Below are 19720 nucleotides of genomic sequence, written 5' to 3'. Positions count from 1 at the left end.
TACCAAATCTCTCTACAACCCTATTGTAACCCCCTAATTTTGGGTGCTTTTGAGTATAAGGATCATCAGCTGCTGGACGTAGGACACCAATTGGCCTGAACCAGGATAAACCATTGCGTTCTCTCTATTATTCTTGTGTTCTTGAGTCCACCCGAGCCACCAGAGACCCGTACTCTAACCCTAACTCGAACAACAATGCTTACCGTGGTTCCGACCCCACGACACCAGTGTTTAGCTGTTCCTGTCAAAGAGAACAGAAATGGCTTCCACTTTAAAGTTTCATGTGACATGCCTGCAATATGCAAGTATGCACAAGTTTGCTCAAACTCTCGTAGGTGGGTATGTGTGTTTTGATCGCCTTCTCCTGAGAACGATTGTTCCTAGACCATATTTATTAAACACGGACGCAACTTATAGCCAGGTGTAAGGATAGGTTTCAAAGATTTCGGTGGCTCTAGTTGTGCGCTCGTCGGAGCAGCGAATTGATTGATAGGCGTGATGTTATCCATGCTTAAAAAGAAATAAAAGATACAAGGACAAACCTAGTTCGACGAAATCATAGCAACCATCTCCCCGATAATGGCGCCAGAAAACTTGTTGAGACATGTGGTGGCACACAGAGATAAAATTCACAAGCGCACGGGTATCGAAGTAGTTTTCAACCGGAGTATTATCGAGTATCGTATCCACGGGGAAACGTGTGTTGTCTAAATACTAGTTTGTCCAGGGATAGCTATCAAGGTATAAAGCATGAGTAGAGTGGATTCCTATGGTTTTGACCCTATTCAAAGGAAGGCTTATGATTCTAGTATTCACTTCGGGACGCCGCTAGAAGGTAAAGCACCGGTAAAAGATAACTCTGCCGACGTGACTACGGTTCTATTAATTTAAGAACCTACTCAATTCGGAGTGGATTACACAGGATAGATGGGGCTGTCACCACCCACTACTACCACGCAACCAGGGAGCAGGGAGCAAACACAGGTAGCCGATAGCCTAAGCACCATGCTTATGCTAATGATTACTATTCTAATCCAGCTAGCAAGAACTAGAGTACTAAAAAGAACTGTGAACCCGTGAACAAAAGAGCACAATACTTATTTTAAATAAAAATCAGTTATCAAAAGTATCTCAGATGCAGACTTGGAAGAGCTTAGATCTGCCAAGGTACAAGCTATAGAGAGAGTACCGATAATCCCAGTACTATCTCCAAACTCTTCTATCACCCTCTCTCTATTGTGTACAAAGAATAGATCCTAACTAGAGGACTAATCTATGTTGAATGCGATCATCTGATCTTGAGATAAGGATGCCCCTCGAGGGGGGTATGGGGGGCCTTTTATAGGGGGCAACAGGAGTCCTATGGGGCCATGAATCCATGGCAACGTCAAATCTAAGCCCTCGATACGAATAGATCTTGAGCAACGGTGGAGATGGACTCTCTAAGGTGGTGGGAAACCGACGTAGAAGGAAGAGACTGACATAAGGGTCCCACATGCTGGTCGGCCTGTAGGTGGGGCGGGCTGGTCCCACCCTGCAGTCTCTAGGGTCAGGTTGCGGTGGTTTGTCTTATGGACGCTTCTAGATCCTTCCTAAGTCGGTTTCGTGCCGGATAAACGTGATTTGATCTGACAATTGGGGCCACTTGCTCATTTTCTGGATAGATCCTCCTACAAACACAGATTCACCAAAAGTTCTGGAATTTATTAGTTAAAACACTAGACCTATGTTGATGATCATATTCTTACATTTATATAAGTTATATTAACGGTTTATGATGGTTGTTAACTACCGTCAATAATGGTACATATTTCAAATGATTGCTTATGGTATTGTAGTATTTAAGAACGTAATCTATGACCTAAAAATCATTATATTCTAAAAAATGAATAAAAGGGAGGCGCTTCCTCTAGTTGGCGGGAATAAATTCATCCAAAACCTCCAGCTCGAGCGCATCAACAACGAGGCCAGCGGCGGCCTCTCCGTCCCGCGCGCCGTCCTCATGGACCTCGCGCACGGGGCCATGGACTCGGTCCGCTCGTGCCCCTTCGGCCAGATCTTCCATTCTGACAACTTCGTGTTAGGCCAGTCCGACGCCGGCAACAACTAGGCCAAGGGTCAGTAACAACGATGTAGCTGAGCTGATTGACTCCGTCCTCGACGTCGGCCACAAGGAGGCTGAGAACAAGCCGTCCAAGGTATTTACTCCATCCAATTCCATCTCCCGCTTTCTCTGATTATCTTAGCTTTTGGCTCCAATTTCATGCTTTGCTCTGAAATTTCAGTGATCGTTGCAATGGTCATTCTCAACTGCTCACTCTGATCTCCATAGTCAAATACTTTTCCTTCTTGGACTTGATGTCAGAGATGATAACTCAAAGAATCGAAGTTTATTTGCAAATTCAGATTGCAGCACCCGGATCAATTGAAGTGTACCAGACATAATGCCTGTATGTGTGTGAATGCTATCAGCAGTTCAGCGCCTCATTCTCAAAAGATATTCACACAATTATTTTTCCCCCTAACCAAAGAGCAAGTTTACCAGTGAAAAAAAATACCCATGTATACTTGTGCACAATGAATTACAGGTGAAATGCATTTACAGGTGACAAATAATACGTTGTTGCCAAACAGGGCCTTAGTGATTAGTGCAGGAATAATTTTTAGTTATTAGTACTATATTCTTCACATATGCAGATGTTGAATATTTTTTAATACGGATCTGGATAGAGAAAAACAACATAAAACAGATTAGGATATATCAATTTAGTATCCATATTTATTAGAAACAAATACAAATACAAATACGAATATCCATATTACAAGTTTTGACGGATACAGATTCAGCTAATCTAGATATCTGGACATCCATTTTCACCCTACTAGACAAGATCCAACCGTTCGTTGGGCAGACTAGCCCGTGAGTCAAGACATAAGTCCGACCGGATTTTTTTTACTTCTCTTAAGGCATCAATCAACAGAAGAAGGAATGGAAATGCTAATGTCTTCAATAATGTCTCCACTTTTTCCCCTTTCCGTGGACTTATTTGCTATACAAAACCCAAAGGCAGCATATATCTTTCTAACCAATGTATTAAATAAGTTACCTCTTTGGAACCATTTTACCTATAAGAATGTTCGCAATAGACGTATCCATGTCAGTTTTATACTATAAATGGTACTATAGAACCATATCCCTGACACTATGTCGGTGTGTCTATGGAGGAGCAGCCCCCATCTATAGAGACACGTCCTATTGATTAAAAAATTATAGAACTCTGATACGGGAGAATGGAAAGGAAGGTTGAGAAATAATGGTCTATTCTTTTTGTCAGCGTCGATCCTACGTATGGAATCGGCTCCGGATCCAAACACTGTAGCCAAATAGCAGATGACGTGTAATCGTTGTGGAGCCTACTTTGTATGAACACCCCTTTCTTCATACAATGCAGTCATCCTAAGTGAGAGATAAACAAAGTGGAAGATAAAGGCTGAGATATTTTAACGTGGTAACCGATAATGCACTCAAAGTGCCCTTGCGTATCTCATAATCCGTATCTGGTCCGGAGTCGACTGTTACAACTTAGAAACAGCGCGTTTGTGCATCCAACGACGATATGAAGACCGATTTCAACATATATTATTAGAACAGATGATGTGATCGTTATATAAATCTACGAGCGCAAGTCATTCAAGTGACCATGCGTCCACACACCGAGATATACCATCCGCTGCATAGCATAAAGACTTTTGCTAATATAGCTAAAATAAGCTAAAACTAACATCGATCCAAATGGTATGTTTTTCTATAGCTTATTCTGACCATGTTTATTCCTACTGCCTTGCTTATATTGGAAAAGAAAGTTAGATGTGACCTGTTTATTTTGCATGCGCTTTTACTCCATTCGAAGAAGTGTTTTCAAGAGGCTCGGAATGGGAGTCAGATTTGGCGATGTTCCTTCGACAAGTCACGGTGTAACTAGCAGATCCTATATCAAGCGTCCAACTACCATTTGACGGCTGCCAGCGTTTCTAGGAGATACTTATTTTTCCTCCGTGAAGATAGGCAGGAGTGGCTGGCTCATTCGTGCGCGCCGCGCTGGTTTCCCCAGATTGCGCTGGCCGCCGCCTGCTTCCCGCCATCCAGAGGAGCCGAGCAGTCCGCCACCCACCGCTCGAAGGAGCTGAGGCACTGAACTGCGCAGCAACGATGCTAGGATGCCATTTGGCAGCATTGCTGCTGCCCCGGGACACTGTCGAGGAGGTATGTAAGGACTTCGCATCAAAAAAGTATCTGACCTCTATTATTTTGCATTCACTTCACATACAACAATCTTTCCATCTATACCTAAAATCTAACTAGTTTCATTAGTTCGTGGATGTGTGGTTTGCAATCTTAGGATTGAATATGCAAAATATAGTGAGCAACGCATTATTTGGATAGTGTCAGATGAAAGCTCTATATATGCAATCCAATCTTCAGAAAGTATTCATATGCCGCTCAGATTGGCTAACTTGTTCATTGATTTCGGAATGATTTGCTTGATCTATGTGTTGTTTATAGCAGATGTTTTGCTTGATCACCAAATGCGAATATGCAATCATGTGCTATCTGTTCGCTTGAACTTATCAGCCTGGTTTGTCGGCCATGGTATATTGTTTTTCTCTCACAAAAAATCAGCGAACAGTACTTTTCAGCCTGACTTTTCAGCGAAGTGGTTATGCGTAGTAAATTTATTCTTTTTGACATAATTTGACAAGGAACATTTGAGCACTATGAAAGGCAAATTTGGTTTATGTTGAAGGCAATGGTAGAACTTCACAAGGGAACACCTCAACTTGGTTTGAGGTGTAAAAGTTCAGGCTTGGTAGTTTTGGGTGGCATATAGGGGTCGTATAGGCTTTGGTGTGAGAAAAAGGTATACAAATTTAAGCAAATATGATCATAATGTAACTTCATGCAGATATGTTTATGCCAATGAGGGTCATCCAAGAAAAGTGGAAAGAGATCATGTAACAAAGTTTAGACCTAAAATAAGAACTGATTGCAAAGCACAAATAACTATTACATTGGACCGAGGGGAAGGGAATTATGCAGTCACTGATGTTGTCCTTGAACACAATCACTTCCTTCACTTGCCTGAAACTCGACACTTGATGGCATCACAAAGAAAAATTTCAGAACTATAGGCTTTTGAAACTGCGACCGCTAATGATTCTGCAATTAGGCCAAAAGCTGCCCATGAGTTGGCTATCCATCAAGTTGGAGGACCATTTAACCTTAGTTACACTTATCATGACTGCAAAAATTATTTACAAAGCAAGAAGCAGAAGGAGTTAGCTTTTGGACAGGCCGCTAGTATGTTGAAATAGTTTCATGACAAGATCTCTTAAAATCCATCATTCCAATATGCTATGCAAATCATTGTGATGAGCATATAACCAACATATTTTGGCCTTTTTGGTGATGTCGTGACATTTGACACTACTTTTGGTACAGACAAAGAATACCAGCCATTTTGTGTCTTTCTTGGGCTCAACCATTTTTAGAGAAACCACTATTTATGGTGCTACATCCTCTTTGACGAAACTAAAGACTAGGTCATTTACATGGATCTTTGAGACCTTTTTAGCAGATCATAATGGCAATCAACCTAAAACTATTTATACAGATCAAGATGTAGCTATGGAAAAAGCTATAAAGAATGTATTCACTGAATCATATCATGGGTTGTGCACATTTCACATAATGCAAAATGCCATCAAACATTTATCTCAAATGAAGGGCCAAGAAGAAGAGGGTGACCAGGAAGATGAAGAACATCATATTCTCTCTTATTTTAGTGCTTGTATGTATGACTATGAGTACAAGGAGGCATTTCAAGAAGCATTTGACATTATGTGAACAAAAGTACACAAGCAAACTTGGTTAGATAGTATCTATAAGGTCAAATAAAAGTGGGCTGAATGTTATATGAGAGATGTTTTTAGTTTGGGAGTGAGAAGCACACAACTAAGTGAGAGTTTCAACAATGCATTGAAAAACCATTTGAAATTAGATTTTTATATGGTTCGATCTTTGAGGCACTTTGAGAAGGTAGTGGAAGACAAAAGAACTAAGGAGCTGGAATCTGAATTTGAGGCCAGGAAGAACATACCAAGAAGGTTAATGTGCACTCCTATGTTGGTGCAAGCAAGTAAAGTGTACACACCAGTTATTTTGAAGCTTTCCAAAGCGAATATGAAAGATCTGTGGCTGCATGTACAAGAGTATTAGAAGGAGACAACACATATGTTGTTGCTATTGGGAGTCTCCATGGTGATCTAAGATTTGAGGATGAACGCATATTAACAGGTGACTTTTTAAACCAAACAGTTTCATGTAGCCATGGAATTCAATAGGGTGGGAATATTATGTACACATGGTATGAAAGTTCTTGATTTGATAAATATAATTAAAGATGTTGCCAACATATGAATTACGTCTTAAAGAGATGGACTAGAGAAGTGTGTACTAGAAGCATTCAAGATAGGAAAGGATGAAATGTGCACTACTAGGAATCTGCAGTTACATGACGAACATCTTTCATCACTGAAGAAGCCAAATTCATCATAATTTCAGTTTTATGATGAATTTATGATGAAAAAACGGTTCGTCAAAGAAGTCACGTCATAGCTGAACTTCCATGATGAACCAAAAAACTCGTCATAGAAGTGGCTTGTTCTGTGACGAAAAACTAGCCATCATAGAACTATTTTGGCATGTGTGGCAAAGGGCAGCCACGCTGACGGGTGCTTCCATTGGAGATGCTTGCCACATGTACTTGCTATAGCCGGTTGCATTGGAGATGGTTCGGGTCATGTGTCACCTTGTTATTGGACAATGTGGCCCTCTCTGGTCCTTGCACGTTTCAGGTTCTTACTGGACCACGTGTCGGTCCCTGTTGTTCCTCATGTTAGTTTTCTATTAGCACACATGTTGTGTTGTAGTTGGACCATGTGTCACTTCTACAAAGGACCACATGTCTTATTTTTATTGGTCCACATGGTCGTTTCTTATTCGACCATGTGTCACGGTGTTGTTAGTCCATGTTTCATTTTTGATTCAGCCACGTGGCTTGATGACTTCCTTCCACGTCTCAGATTTTTATTAGCCCACGTGTCATGCCCTGTCTATTTCACGTGTCATGTACTGGTTCATCCACGTGTCACATTTTATTTGATCATGTGGCCTATCTAGGTTCTACCACGTGCTCAACAATCATTTCATTAGAAAAGTAACTCGAGATCGTCACTGCTGGACAGATTGATGACATAATTATTCAACGAATGTCTACATAATTATTCAACATGGCAATCAAATACAACAAATTATAGTTCACAGATCAATAGCAAGCCACTGACAGAGTTTCACCACATCAAACTGACTCACGAGTCCACACATCAAACCACAAATGTTCACTACATTAAGTCAACAGAGTTGACACTGAGAGTTACTAGAAGAAGAGCTAAAGAGCATGATATGTTCACATAGCTTATAGTACTCCTCCTTTTGCTGTATCTTGAACTCCTCAAACTCCCTTTCAGTCTTTTTTGTCTTCCTCTTTAGTTCATCCACTTGTTCAACAAGATTAGCGGAACTTTCATGTTCAGCAACAAGCTATTCTTGAAGCGTTCTCTCTACCGATGTCTCTGTTCTGGCGGAGCTTGTCGAGATACCAACATTCTTCAAAAATGGGTGTTGTCGCTGACCTAGGAGTGGACCTGGCGCTAGGAGAGGCAGAGGACCTTGGAAACAACATTAGCACTAGTCACTAGTTCGTGCCCAACAGCAACAGGTTCTGCTTGCATAGCTTCCATAGCTTCCTGCAAAATTCAAGCAGTAAACATTACGTTACTGATAGTGAAAGAGAACTTTAATTGAAAACTCAATAGATTAGTTCATAACAAGTAATTTAGGTTTCATATTGATATGGATTACATAAGCACAATGCACAGGTACTAATATAGATTACATACTGTGAAATGCAAGCAGGTAAACATTAGGTTGTAGATATGGATTACATAAGCACAATGTACAGGTACCATATTGATTGGTACAAAACTGCAACTTCAAAATTAAATGATGATGCTAAATCTAGTCTCCTGCCACTTTTGCTTCTATTAACAGTGCATATGAGTTTCTATTTATACAAAGGCAAGAGTAACAATAAAACACAACCATCACTTACAAATGATTGCAGCTATACAACATAGGAGCGAGATCCTGTAGCCTGGTGGTACTTCACTTTTGCACGATTTTGCTTGTTCTTCTTAGATGCATGAGTCAACTCTTCTAGCCATGTTGACTTCACTCTCTTGGACTGCCTTCCTCTAGGACTCATATCAGCGTTGCCTTTTGTCCTACTGCCAGAGCCTCGTCCTCTACAACTTCTTTGACCTGGACGCTGAAATTGGAGAAGCAAACTTAAGCAGCAAACATGTACAAATTGCATTGCTATCTAGACAGCAAAGCATTGCATTGCTATCTACACCCCTGCCCCTCCTGTCCGAACTCAATACAAGATAGAACAAGCACCTCAATTGCAAGGGCCAATGGCTCATCTTCTAAATCTGAATATGTTTTATATGTATCACCAAATCCCTCAACTACCTCCCCTAGTTTAGGGGTATATTCAAAATCTTCACCGTGTCTACCCTTTGTGCTTGACTTTTTTTGCCTTTGGAGACACAAGTGTTTGGCCCACACGTCATCCAAGTTCTTCCATCTTCCTATGATTCTTTGCGATTTGTGCCTCCCGCTCTTGTTCAAAAGCATTTAGTGGTTGTTCATCTAAATTACAAAGGTATTTATTAACTAAAGCTTCTATCAAATGTCAACATAACAGAGCAAGAGTATGCAAATAAGCGCCTAACTAATAACTATAGCTTATACGGAAGTGATTAATCCAATAAAGCACATGTCAGCTACACTCAACTATAGGAAATATGTAACCCCATCGCTACCTACATATCCTAGGTTCAACCACTACAATACAACACACATCATAAAATAAATTTGGGTACCTCTTCCTCTGCATACCCTGGCTACAGCTTTGTCGTTGGCACCACCGTCTTGTCATCGTGGTCGTAGAACTGGTGCAGCCGGTGTTGACAAAGGGGTACCAGATCTGGCTCTGGCTAAGATTTAGATCCTGACCGGTCGATAGGTGTCGAGGTAGGGGATCCTTCCGTCATGAGCTGACCTGCTATCACCGAATTGAAGGGGATCTAGCTCTGGCTAGGGTTTAGAAAGGTATGAGAGAGGGTGCGGCTAGAGAGTGGAGAGAGAGTCGAGTTGCTGTGTTGATTGCGCCTAGGATCTAGAGCGGGGTGGCAGAGGGGGTGTCTAGAGAGTGGAGAGGGAGGCCATGGGGCTAGGATTTGGAGCTAGAGGAGAGACGGTGTGGCTGGAGAATGAGATGGAAGCAGAGAAGGTGACTCCTTTTGCTTTTATGTGGCCATCATAGTATCACAAATGGCCTTGTCTGAAATCAATGGCATGGTAAACCTAATTTCTGCACGGAGGGCAAAAGAGAGACATCTAATTTTCGGTGCGTGTTGGTGGCACTGCTCGGCACGGTGCGAAGTTTTTGCTGTAAATCAAAATTATGTGCTGACAGATCTCCCCGTCCGTTCGGGGCCCACCAACACTGCAAAATGGAATCCCGAGAAATGGACAAAAGAAACTCATAAACTTAAAACCGATCAGATTTCATTGATATCTTTTTACAAATAGGTCGATTCTATGTGTGATTCACCCTAAAAAAGGGGCGTCCTGCATGACCTGCCTTGCATCCACCACAACCGCAATGGCATTGGCAGTGGCACTAAAGTCAGCGATTAGGTGCCTGACATTTACTAGCAGCTTCGGCGAGAACCCTGGATCCACCACAAGCAAGTCCACATCTAAACGGAGGTGGGCGGTGGCTAGGGTTGACGTTGCTCTGACGAAAAGAGCAAGAACGAGAAAACCCTACCAATTAATAAGATGTGGTGCCACACAAAACAAGAAGATATGGTAATGACAATGCCTTACCAGTGAGCTACACTTGCGCTTCAGCTGCTATGGCTTCAGCCATGGCCGTCTCCCTTTTGGCTGTGGTGAGTGTCGTCTCCACAGCGAAGTAGCATGATCGCAGCTGATCCACCTCTCTGCTCTCCATGTGAAGAGCCTGCCTAGTCACATCTAGGTCCCGTACTACAGTGTGGATGTCCCCCCTTCCTCGTCGCTCAATGAGCTGGAAGAGGAGGAGCCCACCAATTGCGAGGACTAGGTTGCTGAACGCTGGGAAGACGAGGGTCCGTCCCGACCAATGAGAGGTTGTGGCGCTAGGTGAGCTATGGAGATGTCGCTGCACAAAGAAACTATGTCAAAATCTTCCCAAAAAGATTGAGGGCGAGATCCATGCTCACCTGGCTTCCACCAGTCGGACATGGAGGCATGTAGGCCCCCTGAACAACCTCTCCTCAGCTGGTCCCTCCATCGTCTCCTCCCTTGGATGCTTCTTCGCCGCCATGGTTCAAGCTTGAAGAAAGAGGTGCTAGGGAGGAGGCGACAAGCAGGAAAGGTGAGTTTGCAAGGTTACATGGCTACTGTATCGACTCCCCTATTTTTCCTCTATTTTTATAGTAGGGGACACCACTACTATAGATTGACACACCATTGTCTCCACTTTTACTGCCATAGCGATAGATGCGACGGTGTTATACATCCACCGCCGGTTGGACCGATAGCGAGGCCTCATAAGGAAAGAAACCGACAGTTGAGACTTCTACCACCGACGGGTTAATAATAGATGTGGTAGTGGTATTTTCTCAGTCGTATGAAAACTCAAGCCGACTAGGATACGTGTTATGGCCACCGGCCCTCCACGACCGTTTGGTCTATCGATAGTGAAGTCAGCGTGAGTTATTTCCCAACTACCCAAAACACAGTTGCATCACCATTACTTGCTCTTCTCCATCTTCAAGGTTGGCCTATTTAACTAGGGTCTGGATGCACCTCTTGGGCTCAATCCACACACTCTTTCATCCACACACTCGTGAGCTACTATATCTTTCCTTATAGCCAAGAAGTGCTTTGTCTTCATCCACACATAGGGTGTTTGGAGAAGGCTTTCAAGATTGGGTGCTTTAGATTCCATAACCTTGCTGCCCCTTAGCATCAAGATGCAGATCTACATCCCTCGACGCTAAGAGGTAGCAAGATTATGGAATATAAAGAACCTCACTGAGATGCAGGTGCAAGTTTTGCAAGGTGCTCCTTCTCCATCCTTGGCGAGGTGCTGCCACTGAACAAGAGCTTAACCTTGATGATTGTAGATCTTTTTGTAGATCTTGTGTCAACAGAAGATCTGTAATCATCTAGTTCTCTCCTATTCAGGGGCTCCATACTCGATTAGGGGTGCTTCAAGTTTGCGAGGTGCTCGTTCTTCAAGGTTGGGTGCTTATATTCCATCTTGCAGTTCTCACGGTCAAGAAGCAGATCACATCCCTTCTCCGTGAGGTACATCTTGCAGCTCTCACGGTCAAGAAGCAGATCACATCCCTTGACCATGAGGGTTGCAAGATGGAAGGTAGAGCACCTCACTGAGGGTGAAGTTTTGCGATGTGCTGCATCATTCTTTAGATTCCATGATCTTTGTACCTCAGAGGATCGAGATGCAGATCTGTTGGTTTGTATGTGCAAACCGCTGTATGATACAGATCTATTATCGCGTAGACCTCAATGGAAAATACATAAAGTAGTACTATACCCAAGTATTTGGGTCCATGCTTGATAGCCGAGTCTCATCGGCTCAAAATATAGCTGACACCTAGAGTATCGCCTTTAGAACAAAAAATAACAATAAAAGACATATGATCAAAAGTGACATTCAAATAGTAGATTATTTACTTATAAGACCCTAGATATAATCTATGGTCCTGAGAAAACATTGTTTACAACATCTTCTGCATGGATGATCACTGCGATAGCCTCGACAACATCAGTGAAGTCTCCAATTAGGTCCTCTTGATCTTATAGCTGATTAGTGTCTAGAAAACCAAGTTCCAGGTGTCGGAGCTCATGCCCTAAACGTAGTTGTGCTACACCCTAGAGCGGCACTGGCACCATAGCGGACCCCATGAGTTGCCACTTCTCTGGTACGAATTAGGATATCATGCAGACAATCTTCTAGAGAAACTCCCCTAGCGTTGACTGCTACAACTGTGCCATGTGCTGCCTATTGGAGGATCTCATGGTGACTCTCCTGTTCAATCTTCTGATGATGAGCCTCCTCGATCTCGCAATGAGAAGCAGCTAGTTGTTCCTCAAGATCTAATGAAAATGAAGGGTTATCAGATAAAGTCACGAATTTAAAAGAAAAACTCTTCAAAGAAATTTTACCTGCTGTCCTAGCACGAGCTTCATCAGCCCTCATTTGAGCAACATTGGTCTCTTCTTTAGATGCAAAGAGGGTTGTTTTAATGACATCGAGACATTGCTCGAGCCGACCAACCTACCTCAAGCGTGGCTTCAGAATACAAGTTTTTCGGCCTCCCTCCTTTCATGGATAAGATTCTGGATATCCTAACCCAACTAGGAGGATGAAGATGACGATACCATGGACCTAGCAAGATGTAGAATCCATTGTTGTCCAACCTCCGTCAAAGTTGGTCGATGTACCACAGCATGAGAGCTAGCCCTGCATATTCAAAGGATTAATGCAAGGTAGCCATAGAGATAAGAAATAATTCCCTCTCACCCTTGGCGACAAAGAGGGACACAAAGGGGTGGATGTGGATCCGTGGCTTCTAGAGTTTCCTCCCTTGGATGCTTGCCTTGAGCCATTGTTTAGAAGAAGACTAGAAGGAGAAAACAAAGAAGAAAAGATATGTGTCATAGGCTCACAACACAACAAATAACACACAAGTAGTATTCCTTCTACTCCGCCTTACCTCCAAATTTATAGCCCTAGGGGACAATGGGTTCATTGAAAATTTGGGGGCATGTGTTCACACCGAAATATTTATTCCAAAATTTGGGGGCATGTGTTCACACCAAAATATGGGAAGATGCATAGGAAGCCCAAAACTCAGGGAAGTGTGCGTGAGTGTTGAATGTCGTCCCAACTTCCAACACTGTCCCCACCACTTATTACGCTAGGAACCATCGTATACCTCATCTTCCCTGATGCGTGCTCCCTAGATCACACATCTTAACTACACTGAGTCTGGGTGCATCTTCATGGTTCGAATATTTAAGTGCATGAGTCTTGAATGTCCCAACTTCCAACACCGTCCCCACCACTTATTATGCCGGGAACCATCGTATACCTCGTCTTCCCTGATGCGTGCTCCCTAGATCACGCATCTTAATTGCATTGAGTCTGGGTGCATCTTCAAGGTTGGCCTATTTAAGCCGGGTCTAGGTGCACTGAGTCTCTTGCTTTGCCCCTCCTATCCCTCCAAATCACTTAGCATTAGATTAGTGAGAGAGCGACAACTCCTTTCATCCACCATGGTTCATGGCGTACTTTGGCGGCTCTACCGTTGCTAGGAGAAGGCTTTCAATATTGGGTTTTGTAGCGGACTGCTTGTGGCCATTCATCTTGGGTGTTAGAGGAAGTTCCACGAAGAGATGGGGAAGAACAATACCATCTTCGGTGGCCTGGGTCTCTAGTGAAACGGCGGCTAGGCTCATTGATGGTCGGCATGCGGGAGACTTCTAGGTTAGAATATTTGTAGGAAATCCAAGAGGGCGGCGGGTGCCTTGCTATTGTCAGGAAACCTTTTGAGTCCACAGATCTCGACCTAGGATCTCTCAACACCATGCCATGCGTTCCTCCCCGACGATGAAGAAGATGGCATGGGCAAGGCTCCTCGTAGGGCTCCTCATCCTCTAGGATGTTAGAGGGAGTTCCATGAGGTGGTTCTTCCCTAGGATTCTTCGAGGCATCATCCCTGCTCATGGCAAAGATTCGTAGGCGCAGTGAAGGTTTAGTTACACCTATTGACACTAGATATGGCAAATAGATAAATCCACAAGCACACAAATGTCAATGTAGCTTTCACCTAGGAGTATTCTAAGGTATCGAATTTCCATGGGGAACGTGAAGTGGACTAGTTAAGAAACAAGAGTGTCCAAGGATAGAACAATGATAGGTGATAATAGGTAGAGATGATCTCTGTGGTTTCTAAGATACTAAGGCAAGACTAAGGAAGGTTATATCAAGGTTGTTTACTTTGGGGCGTACCTGCCCTAACCTCACCCAAAGGGTTGATTAGGCACAAAGCACAATGAGCCCTATGATTTAATAACTAGAACCAACGTGGTGGAATATAGAGGATGGATAGGGTTGTCACCACCTGCCCCAACCACAATCTATCCAAGGATCTAGCCATAAACACCGGCAAGCTAGAGCCTAAGCACCATGCTTAATCTATAGACTCACTACTCCAATCTAGGCCTTGATGAAATAAGATCGGAGCACTCTAACCAAGTGGTGAAACTTGTAAACAACAGTAATATAATCAACACTTAAGTAATGCAAAAGAACAAAGTTACCACACAGAAGATGCCGGGCTTCACTCGAAGAAGAGCTTCATTTGCCGTGGCACAAGTGGAGAGGATGCCGACAACCCCAGCTCCTCCCCAAACTTCTCCTCACTCTCTCCCTATCTTCTACTTCTAAGTGGAGTAGCTATAGAGCTTTGCCTTGTGACTATTCTACTAGATATGAATGAGATGGAATGGAATGATTACAAATGGAGCTCTACACCACTGTTTATAGCCTCCCAAGGTTGGTTCTTGGAGGGGGGGGGGTACTTGTAGAGAGCTGAGGAGGTCGGTTGGCATGTCAATGGCATTGGCCAACCTACTTGGGTGTCAGCCGACACTTGGATGCACTGACTTGGTGCATCTACAGCTAATGGAGCTCCCTAGAGTTGGTTGAAGTGGTCCTAGGTCAGTTTGGGAGATCCCACATGTTGGCTAACATGGGTTACTGTTGCCCAACGCCCCCTGGCATGTCTGCCGTCGATCTTGAATCGGTTTGGTGCTCCACGGTTCACCTTTGCTTGGGTACAAAGCTTGGTCACTTTTGGAGTTCAGTTTCTTTTGTTAGTGGGCCCATGGATCCATGGGAGAGGCCACATGGACACCATCTCCATCCTTGATGATGATCCATCATTGAATCGATGTTTAGGATGCCTCCAAAGTGTGTTTCTTGCTGGTGGAGAGGATTAATGACATGGACAAAACTGGTTTGGGCCACCTAGCCTTGGGTTGGCGTCACCCGACCCTCCATTTGGTCAAATGGGGTGAACAAGGCCTCCCATGGCTTCTCCATTGAGTGTAGAGCCTATGGACCAAGTTTGGGGGCCATTGGACACAAGTCTAGGTCGGCCGACGCCCCTCTGGTCCAAGTCCAGCCCAACCCATCTTGCAATCTTTCATAAGGCAAAACTTTGTCATCCGGATTCTGAATTGGGTGAAGCAAAACTTGATTTCATGTATCTCGATGAGCTCTTCAACATGGTATAGTCAAAATTAGCATTTGATGAAGGTTTTTTGCATGTATATTGCCATCTTGTTCCTACACTCACATTGTAATCACAACTTGTGGAAATGGTTAGAAATAAGCCATATGACTATGGTTTATGTCATTTTTATCACCAAACTAGGCATTGTTGAGGGTCTAAAATGAGGTCTTAAGGACCATCAACAAACTCCACCACACCGAACCGTTGCTCATCCTGAGTAAAGGATTCAAACAAGAAAGAGTACCAAGCAAAGATTCAGATGGATTTGATGCACAACTTTCTTAGGATATGATGCAAACATAAAAGTTATTCCAAGTCACATACTCATACCTGTGAGTTTTGAAGAGGCTATAACACATCACCTTAGGCGGTTGAGAAATGGAACAGTTCTGACTTGAAGACATAGATCCCTCTTCCTTCTCAAGTAGGATTGGAGTTTTTAAAAATATTTTTCAAAACAATTCATAGCTCATGTTACTCCTCATATGGTTCTCTCAAATCACTCAGTGGTATTTGTGTATATGTCCTCATGAAGATCTTTCTTTGCCTCAAGGCTCTACAACTATAGCTTATGTGGAGTTTTGGGTAGGAGAACTTGAAAGGCATACTTAGAATGTTTGTATTGTAAAGTCAAAGCATGGATCCTTGGAGGAAAACAACATACAAACATGATCAAGAGTGCAAGTGTGTGGATATGAGTGGAAGGTTGACTCCTTAAAGATTCTCTCTCCAAATCTAGATGCTTGAGATCATAGGCTATTTTTGATGCTCATCCTCTTTTTTTTTGCTCGACACTTTTTCTGCACTCATCTCTCTCACTATTTTTTTTCATCATCTTTTCTAACTCATATTTTTTCAACTCTCTCTCTCTTTTCTTTGTAACATATAGCCCATGTCTCTTTTCAGACTTGGATGGAGAATGGGGAGATCTTGGATACATGGAGTCTTTATTTTGTGGAGAGGTTGAAAAACATGATTGTGGAGAGGTGGAAAGGAATGTTTGTGGAGAGGTAAAAAGGCATATCTATGCTAGCTCTCAGTGTAAGAGCATAGCTAAGTGTGGAAAGCATGTTTTTGCTTACTCTTAGTGTAAGAGTAAAGCATATATGGTGGAGTGTATGTGATCTTGATCATGTAAGCATGGTGCATCACTCACTAGGGTCACACAATTTGACAAAACTCAAAACAAAATCTAAGCAACAAGAATCTATGGGTTTGTAAACATATGGCTCTGGTAGGACATTGGTACCATAGAGGAGTTATGAAGCCAAGGTTTTAAATTTTGTTCAAAACAAAAGTCTCCAAAACACTTGATTAGAAAGGACTTGTCTTGTCATCACTATATCACACTTCACAACAACTTAGGTAATGTTATCCTAATTGAGTAAGGTTCCCACAATCATTAAGTGAAAGACAAGGAATAAAGATTATGCAAGCCAATCTCACAAGAAAAGTCATGATCAAATCTTGGGATCATGTTTTAAAGTTCATTGAGTTTTAATAACATGAAAGAATTGGCTTTTTAAGCATTCATTTTTAGGGAGATAAATGTAGGAGAGGGGTACCAAGATACAAACTAGCATCTCATATTGAGATGAAGTCCATAGAGTTGATGTTGATGTGTGAAGTGCTTTTGTGTGTAGCCTCGATGTTTTTCATCGAAGGAGAAGTTGCTTAAGCTGGGTTGGGTTGCTTAAACCCCACACCTATTCCTTCGACATCTGTGCTTATTCAAAGACACAAAGAGTGAAAGCAACAAGGTTCTACTAGTACAAATGTACTAGTGAACCAAAACTTTATTCCTCTTATTGAAAAGCAAATAGAGGCACATATCATGATTGGAAATGAAACAAGGGTGCCCAAACATTTATCATGCAAAAGGGGAAATCAAGTTGAAGGAGAAACATACCTATGTCATGTACATTTTTAAGTTAAACAAAGGTCCTAGTTAAAGTTGTGACACTTCTCAAGCTAATCATTAGAAGGAATAATATGTGATGAAAAAGGAGGAAATAAACTCACATTGAATAGTATGTGATATGTTCAATTCATCATACTAAAGCAATGTTGTTAGTGGATCTCCATGATTGACCCCCACAAGATAACATTTGAGATCATGGATATATTATATATATTTTTTATACATATACTTTTAATATACTTGGACCTTCATGTGCCCATATATTTTTATTTTACATGGACCTTCATGTGTCCAAATTTTTTTAGCTCCATGTCTCTCTTCACAAAAAGGCAAAAAGGGTATTTTTATATCATATTCATGAAGTGTCACTACTTCACAAGGTCACAAAATTTAGCAAAATTTAACATGACAAGAGGTTGCATAAAAGAGGTTCATGTTTAAGCATTTGTTTTAGAGATTGAGAATGTAAAGATAGAACAAGATCATTTAGTTTTAACATCTCAAACTCCACTCTTCATATGTTAGATCAAGTTAAGACAAGATAGAAGAACATGTGTATGAGTTTTGGAGCTGAAACATGCTTGCGCAATGTCGAACGACCTTGGGCCAGGTTGGCCGACCCCCATAGATGTCAAACATGGCAAAAGCTTTTGTGTAGACTTCCATTGCTTAGATTAACATGAATTCAAAAGTGTTGACTATGATTATGAATAGAAGGAAGACATGATTCAAAAGCTAAATTTGACCATTGTTTTAGCAAAACTAAACAAGTGAATCACATAAACTTCTTCATTTTCATGCTTATCGGGTCAAAGGTAATGATTTAACCATTAACCACATACCTTAGAGAAGTTACCTTTGTTGCTTCGAAGCATGATGGCTCATGATGATGACTTTGAATGGACCATCACATTTGCTTCCAAGCACTCCATGCCCGATTAGCCTCACTTTTGAATTGCACATTTGTACCTTGTCCTTGACTTGAATTCCTTCTTCTTGATGCCACTTATGATGCTTGCTCAAAAAGTCTTGATTCATGATTTTGATATCTGCAACAAAGACTAGTGCAAGGTGATACCGACATAGCGAGGAGGGACTGACATGTGGTTCCCATAGGCCAACCAGCCTATAGGTGGGGCCGGTCGGTCCCACACCTAGACATCAGGGGTTAGGTCATAGTGTATTGCCTTCTAGAGTGTTCTAGATTCTTCTCAAGTTGATTTCATTGCGGATAAACGTGGTTTGCTTTGACGAATAGGTCCATCTTGATAGTTTTCTCATTAAATCCTCCTATAGTCATGAAATCACCAAAACTCATGGAACTCATTAGTTTAAAACAATATGCCTATGTTGATGATCCATTTTAGTCATTTATGTAGGGAATATTGACGATTTAAAATTGACATTAACTACCATCAACAAGCTCCCCCACACTTAGGCTTTTACTCATCCTCGATAAAAGAATGGATTACTTTATACATAACCTTGGGACAAGACATCAACATAAAACCATTCCTAGTCATGCATGATCTATAGGATTCAAAGTGTCTACCATGAAACTTTAGGCGGTTGAAGAACAAAATAGCTTGAATTAGATTACCATCTTCCTTCAATCAAGTCAATTAGAGAAACATTTTAAGATTTCTAAAAAACAAAACATAGCTTACCTTCTCCTTTAGTGGTACTCTCAAATCACTCAATATATGTGGTATTTTTGGATCCTCACCAAGGCATAGATATCTTTGCCTTCTTTTTACCTACTTTTAAAGGCTTATGTGGAGCTCAGGTAGGAATAAATATGAGATCATACTTGCATTGCATATATTGTAAAGTCAAAACAAGGATCCAAGGAGAAAAATTTCATACTCTTAGATCAAGATGTGCATGTGTGTGGATATGTATGGTGGCTATCCTAATTCTGCTATGCTCCTTGAAACATGGCTCTCTTGTTTGAAACTTGAAAAACTTCTTCAAGAGAGTAGGGGCTATCTTTCTTTTTTCTTTTTTTTAAATGGCGGGCATCTTTGTACCCATTGTTTTCAATTTCTCGAACACTTTTGTGTCCATTTTTTTCAACTCTTTCTTTTCTTTTACTTTTGCATAGCCCATGCCTCTTTCTGCAATAGAACTTTTCAAGAGAGATATTCACAAGATTTTGGAGCATTTATTTGGTGAATAAAAAACCTATTTTTTTGTGTTTACCCCTTGTGTAGGAGTAAAACATTTTTGGTC

The sequence above is a fragment of the Miscanthus floridulus genome, chromosome 15, assembly GCF_019320115.1.
Source record: "Miscanthus floridulus cultivar M001 chromosome 15, ASM1932011v1, whole genome shotgun sequence".
NCBI lineage: Eukaryota > Viridiplantae > Streptophyta > Magnoliopsida > Poales > Poaceae > Miscanthus > Miscanthus floridulus.
Note: the sequence above shows the minus strand (reverse complement) of the source record.